General features: G+C 44.3%; 1 protein-coding gene across 2 annotated transcripts in view; it reads right to left on the bottom strand.

Moving 5' to 3' along the window:
* The window catches only part of PDE8A (phosphodiesterase 8A), a 157,333-nt gene that overhangs the window by 129,857 nt on the left and 11,135 nt on the right, over positions 1-16,341 (bottom strand). The gene's annotated exons all lie outside the window — the stretch shown is intronic.

Here is a 16,341-nt window from a genome sequence, read left to right as displayed (position 1 = left end):
CCCAGTGCCAGGCCAGTTCCTGCTGCAGACAAAGGGTGCTGCAGAAGAACCTGCTCAAGTGCCGCTGGGGTCCAACGACAGATGTACAGCACCTTACTCTACCACAGACCACACTCACAGTGCAGACCTTACAACCTGATGGCTTGTAAGAGCCCTATCAGTGTTCCACGTGTGCCTGCCTTTTTTTTTTTTTTCACCATGTCATTTATAGCTCTGCCAAACTTTACTCTCACTGACTCTCCAAGGTTCCTCTCTGAGGTACAGCCTGTTTTCACTGGCTGAGCAACAGCTCAGAGGCAACGGCAGATTATGGAAGGCCTGATCAAACTTTACATTTAGGAGCGTGGTGAAAACCAAATAGCAGAGACTTCACTTTTGTCAATAAGCTCCAGCACCTGAGGAGGGGAAAATGATGTTCCACAGGAGGAAACTACATAAATTACTCCAAATTTGTATGATGAATGCTTTTGTGCTCCCCTGTCAGAAATCAAAGTGTTTCAGAAGAAGCCAATTCAGCAGGAGCACTTCTGTGCATTCAGAACAGTCAGCCTTTGAGCAGTACCTTAACTACATAACAAATGCGATCAGGGCATAATTAAAAGCAAAATTTGCACATAAGTGATGACTATTGACAGCAAGAATGGCAAAAAGAAGCTCTTCATTCATGTGTGTAACAGCATCACTTGATGCAGATGAGAGCACAAGGTTAGGAGATGCAAAGCCAAAAATTCAGTGCTCTTGAGAAACGTGGCTTTCCAAGATAACTACAGTATGTGCACCGTCAAAATGCTTTTATTTACTTCGCATAATTGCTAGCATTAAGGGCTGGAAAATCGAGTCTTTCCTTCCCCAATGTCTCTGCTACTGTGCAATTTCAAGTATAACCAACAGTAGTCACATAAACTTCATCCACCTCATTAATTTAGCTGATCTATATAGCCTGTTAGAACCAGAAAAACATGCTGGCTTCCTGTGCGCTCTCATCACTTTGGATGCCCACTAAAGATAAGCACTTAACAACAAATGAAGGGAAAGCGTTAACATACCTGCTTTAAACAGTGGGCATCTTGTCCTCATTCTCTCCTTTATGTTAAACATTATTTACTAGATCCCATTAATAGAAACACACTTAAGTGCAGCTAGAAAGAGGCTGTATAAGAAAAGAATGCTGGAATTCCTACATGTGCCATTAACCACAAGTGTGGGCTCTCCTTTTCTTCAGCCTTAATGGATCTGTCAGCAAAACTGCTATTGCACTTTATTTCTGGTGACACTGGAGGAGTCAGAGACAGCAAAATTTCCTTTTCAGAGCTCCACATTCAGCTTGCAGTGCTGACACCTAGAGTTAAGCCTTCTACTTTGTAAAGCAAATGGGTTTGATTTGCAGCTACACAAAGATGAAACACGCATTTCATGGTGTCATTTCAAAAAATACCAATATTAAACACATCTCTGCTTTCCATTTTGGAGGCAAATTCCCATTCAACCAATTCTTCAGTTCTGACAGACAAATACTGATGCAGGTAGGGGGGAATGCTGCTTTTCCCAAAGTTTTTCCACAACTAACCCTAGGCAGATTGTTTCTGATTGTTTCAATCTACAGCTTAACTTCAAACAAACAAAAAAAGCCCTCTATTTGCAAATTTTTCAGATGAGAACTCACACTGCCTTTAATGGGAGGATGAGGTGTGCATAAAATGCCTGAATAATCCCTTAGTAGTTTAATAAAAGCCGTTGAGAAATCACTGGAGTTGTTGCTATACTGATGAAAATCCAACTAAATAGAAACATTTCTATTTGAACAAGGAACAAGGCATTGGCTTCTTTCTCTTAGATTTGAAAACAGTGGTGCTGGTTTTTATCGCCAATAGAAAAATACAGTTGAAAGTATAGATTTACTTACAGCCTAGAATCAGAGAGAAGTGGTGAAAATGTCAAAATCACTGCCAATGGTAGTTATTTGTCACTACACTATATGAGCTCTGTGGATAAAGGGGCTTGTTCAAGCTTATTTGCTGAAGTGCAGCTCAGGAAATGGTGGGCCTTATTAAAAAAGAAATGAAATAATGCAATAGAGCAGAGGAAGAACAGGAGTGTAGACACTGGCAGATTAGAGCTGTGGGGGAAGCGCAAGGTCAGTACACAGTCAGTAAGTGAGAGGTCAGAGGAGAACTTAGCTGTAGGAGACAGCTGGGGAATGAGAAAGGTTATTTATGGAGAATAAGGTTGAATTTCATTCAGGACTACAGAATAAGAAAGAAGGCTAGGAAAGAGCTTGGAATGATTGTTTGGCTTGGTCTCTAGGCAAGCGGGTGCTGTCGAAGATCAAAATATTTCGAGAACAAATACATAAGCTTAACATTTTAACAGGATTTAAAATTACAGTATTCAGTCACTTCCCCATCCATCTCATGGACAAATTACATTAGATCGTGCATTTTTTGACAAAAGACTGAACAAACACACTGACTCCCAGATCTCTGCAACTAGCCCCCCCAAGTCTGCTATCTCCCCCCAGATTTCTATAAGCAAAAGCACTTCCTCTTGATGTATCAGCAGTGTGCACCCATTTCACACAACCCTTGACCATTTCCCATTGCACATTATATGAGTTTGTGCACGAACACGGGGACAATTCACTCCTGTCCAGTTACACAAAAATGCATATGAAGGCCGGGAGAAAAAGTTTGCTGCCAAAATCGAATTCTGATAATATTTCAGATGTCCAAGACACTGACAGGCAGGATAATGCAGAAGAAATGACGGACTAACACCTGCATGAACAACAAATATCAGTGTGCTTTGAAAAAATGCTTGTTCAGCAATGGCACTGCAAGCGTGCCTGCAGTCCTGCACAAGGCAGCAATCTGGAGATGAGATTACTCTGTGCGGTTTTAATTGCTTCTCCCCCCAAGTCAGCTGTATGTTCCAACTGTGTCTTTTGGCCTTCTGAAAAGTTAGGCAATCCTGCTGGTCCTTAGGCCAGCGGAGGGGGCGGTGGGGAGGGAAAGGTGGAACTGTGGAAAATGTGCCAGCACACAAACAGCTGAAGGGACTCGACACTGCTAACTACTGACACATGAAAGCTGTGACAGAGCTCGTCTCTCCAGACCCAAGGTATTCTAGAAGAGAAAAGAGGGGCCACAATCTGCCTTAGCCACAGGTTAGTATCAGCATTACACACCCCGAGCAGGACACAGTACAGTACATCTGCTTGTCTGTGTGTAAGTGACAGGTATCCTGGAACTGGGCATTTTCAGGTGACATGAGACAAGTCTAAAATTTTCCATGAAGCAGATCATCTCCAGCCCCTGGAATGTAGAGAAGTACAGTGGGTTTGTTTTCTGCATCGTTTTCCTGATGTCCTGAAAAACCCCAACGCAATTGACAGAAGTGCTGCTCTGAAGGTCTGGCAGGCTGGCTGCTTGCTGCTGTTGCGTAATTGCAATTGCAGAACACAGACGACTGTCTGTACCGCTTGGAAATCAGGGCCTTCAAGACAGTCTTAAGTCAGCAACTTTTTCAACTCTAGCACCAAAGATATTCAAGTCTAAAGCTCAGATACTTCATGTACGTACAAGCTTCATTGTCATAACTGGTGTCAAAATGGCTTTTGCAGCTGTAGTTTACACATCATACTCACTGCTGCTCAGTGATCAGCAGGACAGACACTATTTCTGGGAGAAAAATGTAACACCCATCTCCACTGTACCTTCTTTCCACTTTGATTACCCTCTTTGCTGTCCCACAATGTGGAAGTGTCTTTCCTAGCCCCATTCCATCCTAAAGATTTGTCTCCCTTGCTTCTTCCTACCTTTTCCTCAGATCCTTTTGTTTCCTCCTAAGTACCCCTTCTGTCATCTGCTTTCTCTTGCCATTTCCCTCCACCAGATCAAAGCCTTCACCCAGCCCCAAACCAATTCTCACCTCTATGATCTCCCAAAAGCTCAGTCAGCCCCCTCAAATCTCCCACAAAAGCCCCCCATTTTTTCTGGTTTCACAACTGTCCATCTGTCCAACACTTCTCAAGCATCCTCCAGCGTTATACCTTCTCTACTTTGTTTTCTGTAGGCTCTCCCCAAGTCAACCAAGAGCAACATCTGCTTGCACAGCAGATGCAGAGCGAAGGTGAGCCGATCTCTCTGCCACCCAACTGTAGTGGCTGGGCATGGGGCTTCTGCTGCTGCTGGCTTACAGCAGGCTTAGAGGAAGCCTGACTTCAGTGGAGCAAGGCATAAGCAGGGAAAAGGGGTGAGAGCATGGTTTCTCTGAGTCTCCTCTGCCCCAAAGGAGCAGACTGGATCTGGGGGCAGCTGAGACTGACACCCACAGCATTGCTGATCTCTCTAGACACTGTGGGTACAGATCCTTGGACTGATCTGGGGCCAGAGCACATTACAGAGCCCTTACCACTATCCTAGTCTCACAGGTTTTCCTCTCCCTCCCAGTCCTCTCTTCCCAAGTGGCTAAGTCCTCACTACCTAGAGAAGACCACCACCTGAGCCTCGTCTTTCCAGACCCTGAGCCAGGGAGCCCTGCACAGCCTGGGGGATCAGCACCCACAGGATGGTGCACAAACACCCAGCTGCTCCAGCAGGGCCACCCCCAGAACTCAGCCGGAGGGAGGAGCGCTCTGTGAGCTGCCAAAGCAGCCTCCAACAGCTCCCACCGCCTGGCCTCGCCTCAAGTCAGCCAAAAAATTTGTGGGGAAGGGAGGAACAAAGCACTGTCGTCCCCACCCACTCCCCTGTAATTATCCTGTGCTTCTCAAGCAGGATTATCTATCTGGATACACAGTGCCATCCAGCCAGCTGTGACCATAGAATTAGCTGTTCCCCTCTTGGAGAATTTTCCCTTCTCTCTTCCCAAGTATTTTTAAGCTAACTTACATTCATTTATATGCAATCCTTTCAGTTTGTGATTTTCTAAACCAAAGATGAGAACTGGTCCTTCTGCTAGAAAACTGATCCCACTTAGGTGGAGTGTTATATCCAGTTCTTGCACCCTACAGGCCTTGCTGCCTGTTGTCCCTCTGCTTCCCAAGGGTATTGGATCCCATCTCTTAACTAGCCAGCCTCTGGCCCAGCCCAAGAGTGACCCCCAGCCTCAAGACCTGTCAGACTCCTAAACTGGTTCCTGATGCCCTAACACCCTATATCACATTGTGGCCTGCCTGGATCCAGTAAGAGAAAGCAAAAGAAAGATCAGTAAAAGAAACAAGCAACTCCATCGGTAGGTCAGGTTTCTTTGGTCATCAAAGCTAGAAGGACAAGCTTTTAGTCTTTGCCAGCCTACTCCAGCAGCAGCAGATCAGTTCAGGCTAATGAGGGAAGACTCACTCAAGATAGACTTTCAAAACCACAGACTTGCATCCTTAACCTTTCTCAGAGACGGACGAAGTAAGAGTGGCAAAGAGAACAACAAAATACAGAGCTGGAAACTTACCCCTGCAGCATGGCAGCAGCAGGACTTGAAAAACTCTCCACAATTACTCTTTAAGACATGCTGTACACCTGCGAAACAGATGGCTTTCATGGTTGCTGAATTTATTATTTAAGGAACAGATCCATCATCCGTGGTCGTCCTGAGCAGTAATTTATTATATATTCACAATAGCAAAAAATCCCATGTATTGGCTGTGAGATTTATGTTCCTAGATCACTCAAACATCTGAGAAATTAATCCTACAAACATGTCTGAATATAAGACAGGGAACAGGACATCATCTGAATACTTAACAGCTGTTAGCTGTATTCTCAAGTACATTTCCTTTCTTTGGGCCAAACCGATACCTTTAATTAAATACACTCAGTCATATCCAACTACGTACAATCCTTCCCTGATGTTAGGTCCTTCTGTGGAGCCAGGCAGTATCCTTACATCTGCAAGTAGCTGAACCCTTAATTAACAGAGAGAAGCATACTCTACCATCAAACAGATAACACAGAAATGATTGTGCAATTCATTACTTTCTCTGAATGTACCCCTATTTCCAGGAACGCTTCGCATCCAGTTCTTACATTGCAATCAGGCTCTGTGAGTAATGTTTCATTCATGATTCACCCTATTTCTCCAACCGTATTCTTGTTTCTGTAAGCTCCCATCAGGGAAGTCGTGTTCCTTGCCACTTGCCTGCATGCAGCTCTGTGTGCAGACAGCTGTAAGGAGCAATGTACAAGAATCCGACCTCTGCAGTGCCATGGCACAGTGCTCGTAGATCATGAGTCTTGTAAACTTCATTTTACAGCTGTCTGCACGTCCAGCTGAGCAGCAGGAAGAGCAACACCACATGAATTGCAAGAGGAGATTACAATTTTGGGGAGAGATAAGGAGAAACCACACTGAGGGCAGGTGGAGGAACCCAACCATGTCAGTTTTCTGGGGACAGCTATTAAAAAAATAAAAGAGGCAGACTCAGGATGTGTGGGGGAGATAAATCTTCTGAGTTTTTGAAAAGGGGAAAGCAACGCTTGCAGGCTCACTCACCACACCACTAACAAACATAAATCTTACCCACATGGGCACCATCCTTCCCTACACGCTCACCAGGGCTGGCTGTAGCACAGCTATCACGGAAGGATCTGTCATATTAAGCAGAACAGCACTTGGCAGTTTCTGTGAATTATGGTTGCAGCCAGCACAGCTGGGTGCTGCAGGGGCTGACAGGCTCTGTAGCAGTCACAATAGCAAGCATTAAAAAAAAAAAAAAAGTCACCAAAATGGTTTGGGAACGGAGCTGAAAAATAGTTTTAAAATATGTCCTTTAAACTCATGAGAGACTCCAAATGTACGGGGCAGGGGCTGATCTGATGAACTGGGGGAGGCTGATCTCATGGTTTATATCCGCCCTGGCAACATCTCCTGGGTCTGCACTTAACTGTGCCCAAGTGAGTGGGCTCCTCATCCTCTGTTCAGAGGGTTTTTAACCTCCGCTTACTTGAAATAAGCTGTGATCCCATCTCTTTGTCTCCTTGATACACAGTTTTACTTCCTAGCCCTTTGCAGAAAGGCCCCTCACACTTCGGTGGTGGCCACTCCTTCCTTTATATCTCACATGCCACAAGTGGTAAACCCACCTTTCTCCACAGCCCTAATCTGGTTTACACTTCTGGTTTCAGGGAGTTTCAGAGGAAACCAGTGCACAGATTAGCTTTGCAAAGGATTAAAACAACCAAGTCAGAACAACCACTTTTCAATTCACTACCACAACAAGTAAACCAATATGGACAAAACAATGGAAGATGTGTTCATCTCCTTGCACTCTTGGAAGTTCATTAGGCAAGCATCAGAGTCTTTGAGAAGGTCAGGATCATCCCATGCAAATGACATCTCTTCAGACCCCCAGGCAGACCACTTCCCTCTTGCTCAGCTGGTATAAACACCTAAAAATCACATCTTCCCTTTGACAGTCTTACGTACCAAAAGAAATAACCACTTTTTCAAAAAAAAAGCTCATAGTCCTGAGGACTTCAAAATCTGATCTAAAGTGATTATCTTTTTAAAAGGAAACTATGTTAGTAACTGTCCATTTCATAGATTCACATGGGAAAAGCTATGTAGCCTTTTGAGAGAGAGGGGTAAAGTGAGAAGAAAAAAAGGAAGGACATCTGCTACATAAGACACTTTCTAAAACACTTGAAATAACCCCACTACAAAATCTTTTTCCAAACACAGACATGCTTGTTTTCATCAGCAACAGCAGATCCCAGCATCATCAGTTTTCCACTGGGGAGAAACAGAGAGACTCAAGAAAAATACTGCAAGTGATAACACTCTAAATTCAGCTTACCCACAGCAGGTTGAGTGTGTGCGCAGGCTTGTGCTGCAGTGCTGGCAGCTGCGTGGTACTCAGCTACTCAGCTGCTGCCGGTTATCCAGAGACTCCTTTAGGGCTGGCACAGGGCGTTATTCCCCACTCGCTGCACCCAGAGCTGCCACCTTTCTTGCTCACTTTTCACTTGGTGCCCCAACTAGCCCACACATCATGCACGGGTGGGCAAGCCTTGCTGGGGCCTCTGCCCTGGGTCGCTCTCCCCATCTAGGGGGGATTTCTAAGAAGCTTTGGGAGAGGGACACCATGACACATTCGCTGCCTTTTGCAGGTTTCCCCCCAAAATAGCAGCAGATAACCCTGAACTCGTACCTGCCACTGACTGAGCACTGCAACATTCAGCTCTCTACCGAATGCCCCACAGAGATGGAGAGAGGGGAGACATAACAGGTCTCTTACACAGACAGTTCAGTGTCTAGGCAAAGCCCAGTCCCAATTTTCCCCCTGCCTTGGAGCAGCAGCAATGAAAGGATGCAGGGCAAGGCCCCATTGCCAAACAGTATTTGATTTTTAAACTGATTGCCCATTTACAAAAAAACCAAAACAAAACAACTCACCCCCCAAAAAAACTGGAGGCATCTCACAGCTGAAACTATGTGTCCAGCTGTGAGGTATTTCACCTCACATGTAACAGATGATCAAAAAGAAAAACAAATTAAGAAAAAAGCAATATAGTAAACCCCATCCTTCATAGCATTTCTGTTCAAGTTTTAATTAATATTATAAGCTAAATAACAGGGGAAAGTTAGCATACAAGGGCTTTTTGGAACTGCTGTGCTTGGAGAGAAGCTGTAAGTGTACATGTGGCGTACAATACATCAATTTCTTTCACACAGACACTGGTTTTACCAAACAAACCAGAGAAATACAAACTTTTCCTGACTGGCAGTGCAAGTTGTTGCACATTTAAGACTGGAAAAAAGGCACTAACCTATAATGGTCGTTAGAGATATTCATCACTGTATGAATTACCTACAACATTAGAGACTCAGAAATCACTGACACACAGGATTAGGTAAGATCCTTTGATTGCGTGTGCTTTGTAAAACACATTGTTGTTTATCCCTTTGCTGGCTAGCTGCGTTGGGTGTTCCTTACAGTGGTGAAGAAAGAAGTGAGACATCCCCAAAAGGTGACTCTCTGGGATACAAAGGACCCTAAAATACAGCCAGGGCTGCTGGAGCATCCTGGGCAGGTGCACTGGGAGGAGCTTACAGCTCCTCCTGAGCAGCACGGTGGCATCACCTCATGCAGCCCTTAATAGCTTGTTGATTCAAGCCTCAGTCACAGGCTTTTAGTGCTGGTCAAACAGGAGGCATTTTCTCACCGCAAGATTACTTTCCAAGAACCCCCAGACTTTCACACCTGCTGATTTCATATCTCCAATGCAGTGAGGTTAGTACCCAGAATCCCTCTTAAAGGTCTCCTTCGTGGTCACAACATGGCACTTAGGCAAACTAAGATAATTTTAAATCAGATTTGCTTTTCTTTATTTGGCCGTTTATTGTAGTTTTGCATTTTCATTAGCACAAAGAACTCCATTAGATCAGCCACCTGCACTTCTGTTCACTGCCTTTAGTTTCAGTTTCTTGTACATTAGCACAATGCTGCAAAATTAATCTTAACACAGCATTAGCCACATTTTTAAAAGCTTCCTGTTAGTCCTAAAGATTTTGCCTATTAGAGGAAGAGATGGATGTGCTAAATTCCCCAGAATTGTTTAGGGCAATCTACTAGGGATACAGTCTTGGAAACTACGCTTCAATGTCATTGCAGGTGATAATACAGTTCAGCTATTTCTAAGCAAGCAGGCTGCTGTTAGATGTTGCTCTTCTGGTGTGTGGATGTCATTACAATCTCCAGCCCTCAGCAGAAGCATTCTTTGAACTCCCTTTCCTCTCTGTCAAACACTAATCATTTCTGCTTTATATTTTATGGACTTTTTGTGGATGCCGCTACTTCTTATTCAACAGTTGATCACAGGAAGACTCAGCTGGGCTGCAGGGCTCTACCACTCCAGTACCAAACAAAACAGTTTGCACGCTGTCACAGCGACTCTGGGGGACGCCTGAACACAACAAGCCATTCCAAAGCATGCTGAGTAACTCCTCACCCTGTGTCTCAGAAGTATTAGTCTATTTATCATAAATATATTGTAAGCATTTTCCCTCATGTACCTAGAATACCTTCCTGTCAGAGTATAAACTGCACGTACTTTGGCCATTTTCTCATCAGCTTAAAGCCAGCACCATACTTGTTAAAATGACAGTACATTTACTAATGCAAGCACTCTGAAAGATGTTTTGGGAAGTGAAACATAATTTTATCAGACTAAATTCACACTGCACAAACACTGGTCTTCAAATACAGTTGTTCCCTCTTCATTATTGAAATAAATTTGAGGTAGCTCCCATATTAAAACCTTCTTAAAAAAAAGATAGGAACTACCCCGCTCATCCTCCACTGGAGGAGACTGTGAACTTCTGATAAAAAGTTTACTTTTGTTGCTCTGCCAAGTGCTAGGCCCAGAACTTGGGATGATTAATAACAGGAATGGGCTGGAGACACGTGATTTAGTTAGCCTTGTTTGCAGTTCGGCTCCTTAGCAAGGTACAGCCTGACCTTAGGTGACTGTGGCTAAAAGGAGCAATTACGGAGCTCAGCAGTGGAAAAAAGGTAAAACAAAAACAGACAGACCGGAGCCATATAACTAAAAGAATTCAAAGTGTTCAGCTAAATTATGCACATCAGAATACACTGCATCCAAGCTTTGTTAACTGCTTCAGTGAAAAAAGAACTTAAGAGATTACAGAAACCTTGGCTTTCTTCTAGAACAGTTGCTATACTGCTTTCTTTTATCTCTTGAGCAGCAAATAAAAGTAAACTTTGATTTATCTGAAGTTATATGGCCCTATCACAGACATACTGAAACACATCACAATTAGTTGATTTATGATTCTAATTCCTTACAGATGCAAAAATATAAATTGAGTGACTTGCCCTAAGTCACCTAGGAAGTGTTTGTCACTGCCTGGAAGTAAGGCTGCAGTCTGAGCCCCTTCGCCACAGTATCCACCTTTTGAAACTCCAGTGGTTTCTGGGAAGTCATATATTCAAGATAGTTAATATAGCCAAGTAAAATTCCATATTCTTAAAGTACTTCTAACATAACCTATGATTCCGCAGGAAAGCTTTGCCTCTCCCAGAGTTAGCACATCTTGGTCAGCACCAGCAAAAACCCGCTTGGTGCCAGCCACGGGTTTGAACTGTCTAATGATCATCTGGAAGGCTTTAAACACAACAACTTTCTGACAGTTATTTAAGAGCTGATGGTCTTCTCTGACCATTCTCTGATGGTCAATTTATCCTGAAAATGCCAGTAACAGTCAAGTGAGACGGCATTCAGCAGAGCAGGTTTGCCCCTAGAAAGGAATGTCTCCCAGCTGTGTTACAAATGGGAACCCCTGCAGAAAAGGAGCTGGGGAGACGTGCGGTGGGCTTACTCATTATCGGACTCGTATACGGGGAATAACATGACATTTCTAGGGAAGCTCAGAAACCCACAGAGAACCTCCCTGCAGCTGTACAAGGAACCAGTTCTCACCTCCATCTATTTTCTTAACTCTGCTGATTTAAAAGGCTTCCTAATTCTTGTTTGAGCATTGAACTGTTGGCATTTTCTGCATAACAATTGGATTCCTATTCAAGAAGGACTTCAAGAGCAGCACTTCTGGTGAGATGAGCAACAGGCACAGAGGTGTGCTGGCAGGGTCTCTCCCAGCCTGCTTATGGCTCACTGCAGCCAAATCGCCTGGAGTGCTCAGATGCTGGTACCCAGACAAGGAGCTCTGGGATCAGAAGCAACTCCACTGAAGCCATTGGAGATAATTTGGAGAACATTTCCTCTATGTGATGTCTTTCCAATGTTGTCTGTGGGCAGAGGAAAACACCAGAGACATGTCTCTGGGATATAGTCATCAAAACGCAGGCATCTTGGGACACTCACCAATGCCCGCTGCAAGCCACAGAACATAGGCCTGCCGCCTGCTGATCCGCTTTGGAGAAAATTGCTAGGGTTGAGGGAATTTATTTTGTTCTGTACTTCAAGGGCCTCCTGTGGCCAGACAGACGTGCCGGATGCAGCTGGAGCGCTCCCTCCCCTTCCTGGTGCAGAGTGCAGCCAGGAGGACCGAGCGGGCTGTCCGACGCTTGGGATGGCTCGCTGCACTGCCCTGGACACAGCGTTCAGGGGGACAATCCCCAACCCTGCCACATCCTGGCCAGCCAGTCAGGGAACTGCTGGGTGGCATCCACAGCCATCAACCCCCCTTAATTCTTCCCACTTACAGCAGCGATTCAGTCCTCTTTTAAAGTGTGTTTCATGAGTATTGAGCTGTATGAGTTTAAAACTGGGCTTAGCTAGCCAGGGTGGATGGACCCTGACAAAGAGCTTTTAAGCCTCCTCTGTGTAAACACCTGGTATTTTAGGGGAACATGTTAGAACATGACAACAGCTTCTTGCACTGGTACAACAGGTTACGAATTGTAATTCTCTGCAAAGACAATAGATTCATGTAACCACAAAATTTAACACATTTATAAGAAGATTCAGTGTTACCTACAAGGACACGGCAATGCTGTGTATTAGCTGGGGCTGGGAGCCCGATTTCACCGGTGCATGGCCACCTTCTCACATAACCGGCTGCAGCGGAGGTCAGCTCATTCCTCTCGGCTACCCGTGCTGTCTCAGTCAGACAGGCGAGTACTGTGACCCGATCAAGCCCATCAAGCACTGATGGCAAACAGGAGATACGAGGCAAAGGGCTTCCATATAAGGGGAGAAAGGAGTCAGGAGTGTTTAGATGAAAAAGCAGAATCAAAAGGAAAATCTTGTAGCACAATTAACTCTCATCCACACAGCCTGCACAGTGCCACCTTTGGCCCGTTACCCCACGGTATAATAACAAAGCTAGATTTAAAAAGACAATTAAAAGGAAACCATGCTATCTGGACAGGACATCTCCTCTGCAGAGCACTTATGATTAACCTTTGGAAACCCCAATAATTTATCACTGAAGTAAGAGGTACAGTGAAACCCCAAGGAGCGTTCACATGAACTAGGAGTAGCCTCTGGCAGATGTACTGGCTACATTTAGGCATTCAAGCTATGTACATTAGGTGATCAGTGTCTGCATATAGTGATTTTTGAAATATAGGTTGCAACTTAAACAAAAAGGCAAATCCTATAACATGATGTTTGAATGCCCATTGGAGTATGCCCTGAGACAGCTCTGTGAACCTCACCACAGTTAGTCCAGTTTTAGGGAGTCCGTTAGTAAATTGGACAGGCAAGGTTATGGAACAGAGTAGTGTATGAGCTTGGGATCTCTCTGCAGAAAACATGAGCTTTTTTTTACTGTAAATAATGCAATGCTTGTCCGAGCAGTGGCTTACTGCAGAGCACTGTCTCGTTAGCTCACCTCTGGCCATGACAGGTAGTTGTCACTTGCATGGAAATGAAAACAGAAGTTGATGAACTAATTAATTCACTCAGTGTTTAAAAATCTCTCCTTCCTATCCCTCCCCTTCGCATGACTCCTAAGTAAACTATGTAGGAAGGGGTCTGATTCCCCTGTGTCTCTGGCTTTGATACATACACAGGGCTCCCTCTTCACATGGTTATCTTTGATGTAAAGCCACTGTGTGCTGGCTACTAACTCTATCTGAATCCATTATAGGCACCCCTTGTATAATATGCACCTTGCTTTAGCGTGCAAGACATTTGGTTCCCAAAAACACGATAGGATGGCTAGAGCAACCACTAACCAGACATGCTGGAATGCCTGAAAGTGTCCAAGATTAGTCATTTGGCGGCAATCCTGGGGAACTGTAGTTTTACATATCCCACTCTGGACAGAAAGGTTTAGTGCTTGGGGCCTTCTGGCAGGCCTGAACCCGACTCCTTCCCTCACAGCACACAGCGTAGCTTAGATCAGCCATGACTACAGCAGCTAGAGACGGGATGCAATTGCCATGAAAACCTGGATCATTCACTTTGTCAAATCTGTCTCCAGCATATTCTTTTCTTCACCCAAAAAAGAAACGCAAAATAAAACAAACCCTTTCCTATGCTTGGCCTTGATATTTATTTCTTCTGAATAATTTCAGCTTCTGTGTTTGTCAACTGAAAGCAAAATGCATGTGTCACATATGCATTGATCAGAAATCTGGTGGATGTTTGTATATTATACAAGAGATCAAAGGTTGGAGAAATTTCATTCTGATTTGAGGTATCAACAAAACAAGGCAACAAAACAAGGTTACTGAAGAGCAGCACATGTGCTTGCCAGCTACACACACCAAGGCAAATGCAAGTTTGCATTTAGGTGCTGCAGAGCTGGCCAGACTGCGAAGCAGCAACACTTCTTTGGTCACTGAAGTTCAATGCAGGACTTGCACGGACACATAAGAATGTGGCATGCACTTCACTGCACTTTTAACAGGAGATCCAGTCACCTACATGTAATGTAGCCTATTTCTTATACCACAGCCACACCAGGCAAGAGAACACAGATGCCTGTGCCGTTGCTTTGAGCAAGCCAGCACATCTAAACCATCAGCCAAGCGCTGCACAGAGACAGCTCAGGAATAACTCACGAGCAGCACAGCTGGAGCAGTGTGGCCTGGCCTCTAGGCAGAGTGTGCCTGACTCTCAAAAGGGCTGGTTTGCTTGAGCTTAGTGCTGGGCTGAGACAGAATTAGTCCCACTGGTTCAGGAGCTGGCATCCTCACCGTGAGACCACGGACCTGGGTATCATGCTGTTGTGTGTGGCTGCCACGGCCTCAGCATTTCTGCTCAGAGCTGCAGAAACTAAACCAGTTAAAACACGCAGAAACTGGCAGCTGTCTTTGTGTCTTTCACATATTAAGCTGCAGAACTGGTGCCAAGTACTCCCGCACTCAGGACTGCACAGATGATGTTGCTCCTTCAATGTATGACATTCATGGAGCATTCCAACGGCGAAAGAAACCAGCAGAACCAAATGGATGAATGGAAAAACGAATTGCTTCAAGTTGATTTAGAGGAGATATTTAGTCATGCATGGGAAGGAAAAAAGAGAATAGGTGACCAAAATAGAATGAAGCAATTGGAAACAGCTGATGTTTGATGAGAAGTAAGATATTTTCTGGGGTGAGAAATTTAAAAGCCTTGAGTGTTTTGAAAGGTGAATTATGCATGACTTTTTAATCCTTGAAATGGTGCCAGGTTATCCAGAATCCACTCCAGAAAGTTTTCCGAAACAGTTTATTCTAGAACTAAGCCAAAACCTTCAGCCAACTCTGGAAAATCTTATTTAGAGTCAGACTAACATTATGTGAGCTCATGTAAATGCTGGAAAATTGCTCCAGCTGAAAGCATGAGGGAATAGTTTTGTAAAGAAACCCCTGAGTTTTAGCCCAGTTTTATGATGTGCAGTAAGAAAAGGCAGAAAAGGAAATTAAAATCCTTGATAGAAGGAAGAAAGAAAAAAAAAAAAGGAGGGCTGAGCTGCATTTTCTGACAGAGCCATTATTGTCTTTCCATTTCACAAAGAGTGGACAAGTTTCATGCTGTACTGGAAGCAAGCGTAAAGGTTTCCTTTACATGAGCTTTACATTCACACACTTAGCATACAGATGTGGAAGACAGCTCCTCAGTCCTGTCCACAGCACCTCATGACAACAAAAGTAACAAACCCAATTTTATTGCTCCAGCCAGTGTCCAAATCACACCAATCATCATTAAAAATCTCTGCCAAAATGGCAGCTCTGCACATTCACCCCCAGCTGGTAAGAATGCAGGTGCCAAACCCCACAGGCACGTGGGTGACCCTGTCGTGGGCACCAACAAATTACTTTCCCAACACAACCTTTTATTAGGCTTTGTGTAAACTTCAGGGGACATCCAGGTCTGAAGCATCCTAGCCATTCATTTTTCTGGGTCATCAGCTGCTCTTTATGTGATATCAGTCCTTCTTCTGGGCCCTCCCCTCCCCCCCCCCCCCCCCCCCCTTTTTTTTTTTAAACCTGGCCAAAAAAAGTTAGTGGATAAATGACAGATACTACTTTGTCCTTTTAGTAAATCATTGGCAGACATGGATCAGCATTTTGAGATGTTAAGAACATGGTTTAGTGGTGGACTTGGCAGTGTTGGGTTTACGGTTGGACTCGATGGTCTTAAAGGTCTTTTTCAACCTAAATGGTTCTATGATTCTATGTACGGGCATAGGTAGGAAGCCAACCAGACAGTATATTACTAATTTTCATAACAAGTACTGATGTTTTGCTCCCATGAGTGTCCACATCTTTTTAAGTCACAAGTAAGAAGTGTGCTGTAATAAGCAAACATGAAGTCAGACACTTGTAGGCTATATAAACTATGTGGAAGAAGAACAGAGGAGCTCTGTGAAATCCATGACATATGGGAAACACTACGTATATGGAGTCTGAAGACACTGCCAGCCTCGCAG

Source organism: Falco peregrinus, chromosome 1 (assembly GCF_023634155.1).
Source record: "Falco peregrinus isolate bFalPer1 chromosome 1, bFalPer1.pri, whole genome shotgun sequence".
Lineage (NCBI taxonomy): Eukaryota > Metazoa > Chordata > Aves > Falconiformes > Falconidae > Falco > Falco peregrinus.
The sequence above is the reverse complement of the archived record's forward strand: the minus strand, read 5'-3'. Positions and strand labels throughout refer to the sequence as shown.